This window comes from Capricornis sumatraensis, chromosome 2, assembly GCF_032405125.1.
Source record: "Capricornis sumatraensis isolate serow.1 chromosome 2, serow.2, whole genome shotgun sequence".
Classification (NCBI taxonomy): domain Eukaryota; kingdom Metazoa; phylum Chordata; class Mammalia; order Artiodactyla; family Bovidae; genus Capricornis; species Capricornis sumatraensis.
The window spans coordinates 24636754-24645702 of NC_091070.1; the positions used below are offsets into that span (position 1 = coordinate 24636754).

At 41.5% G+C, this 8949-nt stretch overlaps 1 non-coding gene across 1 annotated transcript; it reads left to right on the forward strand.

Annotated features, from left to right (window-relative positions):
- The first annotated feature begins 6395 nt into the window (after positions 1 to 6395).
- TRNAC-ACA (transfer RNA cysteine (anticodon ACA)) lies at positions 6396 to 6468 on the forward strand. Its single transcript has one exon. It is a non-coding gene; the product is annotated as a tRNA-Cys (tRNA).
- The last annotated feature ends 2481 nt before the right edge of the window (positions 6469 to 8949 follow it).

The following is an 8949-nucleotide window of genomic DNA, read 5'->3' on the forward strand; positions in this document are numbered from 1 at the left end:
ATCTTAATAGGATTATAATACATTGTGTCATTCATCCCAGCACTATATGGGTTTGAAGTCATATTTCTGCTGAAGAATGACCGTGTTTGGCTCCAGTTAAAGGAATTAAAGCACAGACAACCATACAGGGAAAACAGCTTTGTGGGGGATGTGGGATGGGACAGGGTCTTCCTGTGAGAGTTTGTATAGAGCAGCCTGATGTTTTTGCCTCCATTTTATTCCCCCAACTCTCCTAGAGAGGAGATGGGAAACCACGGCAGATTTAATGTCTTTCTGCCTTTAGACTGTATGCCTCTTTTCAGGTTCCAAATTGGAAAAAGAATAGTATCTAAACAGCGCAAGTGTTTTAGCCTTATGGAGAGCTTCCCAGGAGAATTTCTTCCCTAGGAATAATAATAATGGATGATAATGGTGATAACTATCTCTACTGAGCGCTTACTCTGGTTTATATACCCTGTACTAAGTACTTTCATACATCATCTCCATTTAATTCTCACAAAACTCATCTGAGATAGATTCAATTGCTATCTCCACTTGACAGACGAGCAAATGGAGCTGAGAGAGATTAAGTAATATTCCCATAACCACATGGTTGGAGAAGGAGCCAGGATTGAGTCCTTGAGGCCTGAGGGCTGAATCATCATACTGTGTTGCTTGCACCGTGTGGTCTGATAGAGGAAAGGAAAAAGCAGGGTGTGATCAGCAGAAGGCCCTGGATTTAGATCCCTAGACATCAATCTATTTTTCATTGCCTTTCTCTGCACAGTTATTCCTTCTATCTGTAGAGGATTGGTACCAGGACCCCTGTGGATACCAAAATGCTTAGATGCTCAAACATAAAATGGCACAGATTTACATATAACCTACATACCTCCCCCTGTATACTTTAAATCATCTCTCGATTACTTATAATACCATGTAAATGCTATGTAAATAGTTTTAAATACAATGTAAATGCTATGTAAATGTTTGCCAGCATGCAACAAATTCAAGTTTTGCTCTTTGGGACTCTCTGGAATTTAAAAAAATATATTTTTGATCCACAGTTGGTTGAATTTACGATTACAAAGGGCTGACTCATAGGTATCTCAGGTCCAAGCAAAGCATAGGTATATTTGCTGCTAGATGGGGAGGAATGTGATAACCAAAAATAGTTTTCCTACTTGTGTGTTAATTTCACAGTAAATTATGAAGCTTTTGCCTGTCTTTATGGGCATGTGTAACATATGCTTTGAGCATAGTCCTAGAAGTCCACTGAGCTCCCTTCCCAATCTAGTGCAACTAAAGTTTCTAATTAAACTCTATCCTTCTTTTATAAAATTTAATTTTGCTCTGGTTAGAGAACTTTGTATGACTTCTATTTATTGAAATTTGTTAAGGTTTATTTCCTGGCCCAGAACACAGTCTGTCGTACTGATTAGTCTATGTTCAATTAAAAAAAATATGTTCTCTGCTTTTGTTGGGTGAAATATCCTGTAAATGCCAATTAGCCCAAATTGGGGGATAGTGCCATTCCTTACTGATTTTCTGTCTTTCTATCATTGCTAATGGAGGAGTGTTGATGCCTCTAATTATAATTGTGAATTGGTCTATTTCTCCTTTCAGTTTGACTATTTGTGTTGTAGCTGGTCTTGCATTTTTTATACAATTGGACAATCTCTACATTTTAATTAATGAGTTTAGATGATTTATAATTAGTATAGCTATTGATATGGTTGCTTAAAATCAACCGTCTAGACAGTTGTTTTTTGTTTTTCTGCCTGTTTTAAAATTTTTTCCTCTTTCTTTCCCTTGTTGAATTAAGCATATATTATTATTTCATTTTATTGCCACCATTAGCTTATTATTTATACCCTTTCCGTTTTTTTTTTTTTAGTGACTGCAAATTGGTTTGCAATGTACCACTTTGTACATCTGTAATTAATTAGAGTCTATCTTTAAATATTATTATGCTCCCTTGTGTATAATGTTAGGACTTTAAAACACATATTGCTAATTTTTTCCTTTTATCCTTTGTGCTGTTTTTATATAGTTCACTTTTACACATGATATAAATATACAATACATTGCTACTATTTTAATTTAAGCAATCATTTATTTTTTTGGAATCATTAAAAATAAAGGAAAAAAAAGAATTTTATTTTTACTTTCATTTTTTCCAGTTTTAGAGTTTTTCATTTCTTTGTGTGAATCCACTTTTCTGCTTGGAATCATGTTGCTTTTGCCTCAGACTTTTCCTTTAATATTTCTTATAGTGCAGGTCTGCTGGCAATGAATTCTCTCCATTTTTGGTTTGTTTGTTTTCGAGAAAGTATTTCTTCCATATTTTTGCTGGTTACACAGCTCTGGTTACCAGTCTTTATTTCAGTACTCTAAGTATGTCAGTCCATGGGTTTCTAGCTTGCTTGGCTTCTGACAAGAAGTCTTCTGTAATTCTCATCTTTGTTCCTGTGTACATAATGAATCTTTTCCCCCAGCTCTAGTAAATATTTTTTAAAACGTTACCTTCTGTTTTCAGCAGTTTGATACAATATGCCTAGATTTTTTGCTTTATCTCTTGGCAGTATTGTTTTCTTCTTAATATTCCTTATAATTTAAAAAAAAGGTCTGAACATTTTATATAGAATAGTAGAGACTGTAAATAGTTTTTGTACCTGGAAATGAGTACACCTTTCTTTCTGCTAGGCTTTTGGTGAACTCAGTTTGGGGTTTGTTGTCGCCGTGGTTAGCCATAGGCCCTGCAGACTTAAAATTCCTCTGGCGTTGCCATGTGTTGAGGGTAGGGGTCGGCTTGTCAGAGGGTTTTTCTTAATCTCTTTTCCACCCTCAGGTTTCCATCTTCTCTTTGGGTTTTCCTTTGGGAGAGTCTCTTTCCACACTTTTTGAAGTCTCTCAGCAATATTCGATTGCTGCTCCTTGCTGCTTGTTAGACTGATCGTAGGAAGGGTTGGGCAGTGGCAAGGCGTTCTCTGTCATTCTCGTTAGAAGGTCTCTGACAGGGGCTGTGCCCCTGGTCTCAGCGCTTCTGTCCCCTCCAAGAGGTGGTTCTGGTCCAGCCCGTATTCCTGCGCCGCCCCCGGGAGTAGATGGCGCTCTTCTGTCCCCTTCGCTCTGCTGCGGTAGATTTCCTTCCGTGCCTTAGCAGTGACAGTGTGTGTTTCTCTCCCCTCAACAGTGTAAAGCTTTTGTTCTGTTGGGGAGATCGAACAGCAGGGTCTGGGTGGGGTTTCTTGCCTTTCTAGAGGACCATCTATTTCCTTCCCACAAACCTGTGGGACAAGGGGCATGTTCTCAGAATTTTTGCCAGACTTTTCTGTGAGTTCCCAGTGAGATCTAGGAAGAAGAAACTACGAGTGGGTATAGATTACCCTTCAGGGAAATCCACTTCCCCCAGGGATTCTGAACATTCTCTGTGTCCTTTACCAATTCGCTGACAATTTCAGCTGAACTCTACAAGGCTCAATAGCATCATCTGTCCCAAGTAAGCAAGAGCTCGCAATTCATTTCCCCTTGCAGGTGACTTTCCTCAGATTTTGGGTTAGTTGGTGGTCCTGTCACCTCAACTCTTTCGTGGTTTCAAGAATAGTTTTGGGTGTGCCGTTTGTCTTTGTAAAAATTTTTTTGTAAGTGTACGACTGATGCTCTTTCTGACTTTCTCCGTCTCACATGAGCTTGTAAGCCTCCTGCTTTTGCACATGTTGTTTGTTCTGCCTGAGATTCCCTCCTCTTTCCTGCACTTGGCAACTTCCTACTTGTCTCAGTGATCTCCTGTTCTCATCTGCTCAGAAGACAAGGGTGTATATACAGAGAGGAGGCCATTAAATGACTTCATGGATTCATAGGCAAAAATTAGATTTTACCATCTGATGATGTAGCATTTGAGTCTCACCTTGATCCTCAGGAAATCCTTTGTTGAATTTGAGCCTTGGTTTCCTTCTTTATAAAGCAGAAATGCTAGCATTTGTCCAGCCTCCTTTGCCAGGTGAGATAATATGTGTGACAATGTCTGACATTTAAAGCTCAGTTCCAGCCCATAAACCCAGCAACAGGCCTGTCCTGAAGCAGACACTTGGTTCAGTTCAGTTCAGTCTCTCAGTCATGTCCAACTCTTTGCAACCCCATGAACCACAGCACACCAGGCCTCCCTGTCCATCACCAACTCCTGGAGTCCACCCAAACCCACGTCCATTGAGTTGGTGATGCCATCCAACCATCTCATTCTCTGTCATCCCCTTCTCCTCCTGCCCTCAATCTTTCCCAGCATCAGGGTCTTTTCCAATGAGTCAGCTCTTTGGATCAGGTGGCCAAAGTATTGGCATTTCAGCTTCAACATCAGTCCTTCCAATGAACACCTAGGACTGATTTCCTTTAGGATGGACTTGTTGGATCTCCTTGCAGTCCAAGGGGCTCTCAAGATTCTTCTCCCACACCACAGTTCAAAAGCATCAATTCTTTTGCGCTCAGCTTTCTTTATAGTCCAACTCTCACATCCATACATGACCACTGGCAAAACCATAGCATTAACTAGATGGACCTTTGTTGGCAAAGTAGTGTCTCTGCTTTTGAATATGCTGTCTAGGTTGGTCATAACTTTCCTTCCAAGACACTCATTCTTCCCCAAACCTCAAGAGGTTCACCACCCACAGGATCCCAGCTTGGTCTTGTGTCAGAGTGAAATTTCTAGTAGGAGGACAGACCCTACCTTCAGTCCACAGCCAAGAAGTAGGAAAAGCGGTAGCAAAAGGCTGACTTGGTCCTGGAAACCCTATATTTTCCTTTTTATTTACAAAGCTTACTTTGTAAATAAAGGAAAAGAATATTGATTTCCATCTTTACTGATGCATTAAAATTGCTGCAACACCTCATATTTCCAAATAGATTTACTGTATAAATTGGAACATAATTGGTACTTCAGGCAGATCACCAATCTACTTTAGCAGGAGCATATCACTCACAGTACGTTGATTATAAAAATTAGTTAATTCAAGACAAACATTACATTCTCTAATTCCTGGCACAAATCACTCCAAGTCCTCCACACATTACTGCTATTGAACCATAAAAGATAGATGTCTGTCAGATTCCTTGGATCTCTGCAGACCTGATTTAGACGGTAGTTATGCCACTGCATCCACCAAGAAAAGGTAGATCTCATTTATTAAATATGCCAGGTGGGAACCTAAGTGATGGGACGTAGTAATATTGCTCTAATCTGTTGCTTTTATTTACTGCTCTTACTGGTGCAAATCTTCTCACATCGAATGTCTGCTAGTTCATTTCGTTTGACTCTCTGCATGAGGAGCAGGGGTGGCTTGTTGTCTGGTTCATCATGAGAAGTCACATTTTTAAAAATACTTATTTATTTATTTACTTATCTATTTTATTTGGCTGCATCAGGTCTTAGTCGTGGCATGTCAGCTAAGGCTTAGCCGCCCTGCATCCTATGGGATCTTTGTTCCCCAACCAAGGATCAAACCTGTGTCCTCCACATTGCAGGGTGGATTGTTTACCACTGGACCACCAGGGAAGTCCCTAGAGGTAACATTTTTGACAGCCTCTGTGTAGTGGACAAGGTCAGTGCTCCACCTAGATCCCCTTGCATAATTTTGCAGTGGTGGTGATGGTAGTGGTGATGGTGAGTTTGTGTGTGTGTGTTGGAGGGGGAGCAGCACACTGCACCAGACACTGCTGAGGTATCTTATGTTTATCTCACTTAAAATTCACAGCTCTATGAGGTGGGTACGCTTGTTATTTCTGTCTATAGATGAGGAAACTGAGGACATTTTCCCAAGGAAGTTGCCAAAGATCATGGTTCTAGGAAACGCTGTTGCTAGGCTGTGACTCCTGAGCCACTGCTCTTCTGCCTCATTGCCTTCTATACATTTCAGTGACTGGGAAGATAATGACCATGTAAGATGGCAAGTGACGAATGAGTGGCCAGCCCTGGTGTATATGGTCATCTCATGCTCCTTTTCCGCTGTTTCTGTGTCCTGTCTGACTTGCAGTGTTACTTTCCAACCCTCTCTAAAAAATTGTGATGGCTCTTTGTTGCTACTTATCTGAGGATCTTGTTCAAGTTACGAGTAAGTTCGTCCAGGATGTGACTGCTGCTGCCTTATATGCTAACAGAGGGTCCCCCTTTTTTTTTCACACAGTTACTTTTCTCAAGCTTTTGCTGTTGGTTGGGACATACTAATATCTCCCAATAAAAAAAAGAAAATTGAAAGACAGCTGAGAACTGCAAGTCCAAGCTTTTCTTCTGGGTTCCATGTTCTGGGAAAAAAATCATGAAGTATCTCTCTAGCAAGCTGAGAGAATGACTTCCTGAATAGAAAAAGAGATATTCCTAGGTATAAAAAAGAAGGGAAAATGATTTGATAATGGCAGAAAAGACTTCCCTGGTGGCTCAGACGGTAAAGCTTCTGCCTACAATGCAGGAGACCCAGGTTCAATCCCTGGGTCAGGAAGATCCTCTGGAGAAGGAAATGGCAACCCACCCCAGTACTTTTACCTGGAAAAGCCCATGGACAGAGGAGCCTGGTAGGCTACAGTCCATGGGGTCGCAAAGAGTCAGACACAACTGAGCAACTTCATTTCACTTCATTTCAATGGCAGGAAAAGAGACAATTAGGCGTGTATGCATGCACACACACACACGCACACGCACGCACACACACAACAGAAATGAAAGCCAGATAACTTCCCGGGAGAGTTTATGGTTGGAGCTGATCATGTGACTAGTTCTGACTTACAGTGTGATTTTAGAAGACATGGCAAGATCTGATCCCAACTCAAAATTTCCCTCATCCCTTGGTTGATACTTGAAATTCCACCTTTATTGCTCATTTCCTTGGTGTGACTTTGTCATGAAGACAATGTCAGCCAGAAAGAAGAGAATGAAGAATTGAGGGATTAAAAAAAAAAGCCTAAGAGCACTGAGAAAAGCCTACGTCAAGATGAGTTTTGCCTAGAGTTAGCTCTCCTTCTGGTCCGGCTAATGGTCCATTTAGTAATGCCACTTATCTGAGCGATCACCCCTCCCTCCTCCCTCCTTTCCTTCCTTCCTTTTTAAAATTTCTTTTTACAGTTCTGTCTTGAAAGGCAAGTATAGATCTGCGTAACCACCACTACAGTTAAGACATGGACTGGCACCATCATCCTCCAAAGCCGTTTGTGCTGCTCCCTTGAAGCCACGTTCTCCTCCCAGCCCTGCCTCGGGACCCACTGATCTGTTCTCTATCACTATTACATGCTTTTTCAAGAATGACATATAAATGGAGTCATACAGTGTGTAAACATTTTAAGCCTGGTTTCTTTCACTCAACATATGGCTTTGGGATTGGCCCACGTTGTTGTCATACCATCTGATGTTGACCCTTTGTGCACCGGATCCGCCCTCAGTCAACAGCATGTTGCCTGCATGTAGAGACTAGGACATGTGTACTGTATAGTTTTGTCTCTTACTAAAGCCTGTGTTTTTGGCCAGGCTCTTTATTTGCAAAGATTGTAAAAACCCGCTCAACCTAATCTGAGAAAGTGAGAGTTTATTACAAAAACACAGAGCTCCCCCAGAGGTCATCATAGCCAGGTCTGGAAATGGGAGGTGATTTGGAACCATGGCAGCTTTTGGGGAGAGTGTGTGCTCACAATCTCTCTCAAGAGCTGCATGGTTTCTGATTTGCATTGTTTCTATCTCTTGTGTAGACATTCTCTGTTCTTACTCTTTACCATTCCCCCCCCCCCCCAATATCATATGTCATCTTCTTCCAGCTTCCTTACCATTGGTATTTGGCCATTACAGCTTTCCCCACCTCTGATTTTAGAATTGTTCCTGATGCCAAGTGGGGCTTTGGATTCAAATGGCTGGAGAATCATCTGATTAACTCTGCTCATCTTTCAAATCAGGCGTCACAGGAATCTGGCCATCTGATGAAATGCCTGCCCTGCTCTAAACACCTGTGTCTGTGCCAGTGGGGTCATGGTGACTTGACCATGGAGTTGATTCCTTAGGGGAGGGAGTCTTGGAAGGTGGGGCAGACCATGACTGACCACTCTATTTTCCAAGAAGAAAGTACTATGTATGGAGGACTGTTGAAAGGCCTGTTCATTTCTTCAGATACTCTATTCTTCATTCTTTGAACGATCCAGACCATAGCAAACATTTGGTCAGGCCATCTTGCTTGGCCTCTAGCAGACTCTTTTCACTAAGCAGTGTTTTGTTATTCTGCTAGTTTTCACCTATTGAAATAGTGATTTCATTTCCTGTTGTTGAGGACATTGTTCATACACGGGCTCTAATATGAAGCTTCGTGGGAGAAATTTATCTTAGGGAAAAATTTAGGGACATACCTTACTACCTCTCAGGAGTTGACATACTTCCTTCCTCTTGAATAAAGAAAGCAGGGAAACTCATCAAGACCCCTCTGTGTTGATACCCAGGAAACTCAATTCTCAGGAAACCAAGGTTCAACTACTGCAACTACCCAGTTCCCTTGGTGAACTTCTTGTCTGATACAGGAAGTTGATTGTCAACACTGATTTTCTCTAATCTAAGTACCTCTTTAGTGCTTTGGTTCTCTCATCTGCAAGTGCTTATCTTATTTGACTATGGCCAGGGTAGGAATGATGCTAAACATCCTTGATAGAAGGATAATTCCTGGTAACTCACCTCTGATGCTCAAGATAAGATTTTTACCTGTGGAAATTTAGTGTAGCCACCTTTGGATCTGGGAATAAATGAAGGAAAGATTTGTGTTCTGAAGAAATGTGGGGCTGACCCTGATGGAGCATTGGCTTTCCTTGGAGGAATAGGAATTGGGAGGGGGTTTTTACAGAGTGGTTAAGGAGTCACTGCTACTGACCTCACCTCCCCGGAGGCACTCACCCGTGCTCCTCTAATAGAAACTGCTCCTTGTACTGTGAGGCCATTGGGAGACATTAGGTTTAGCT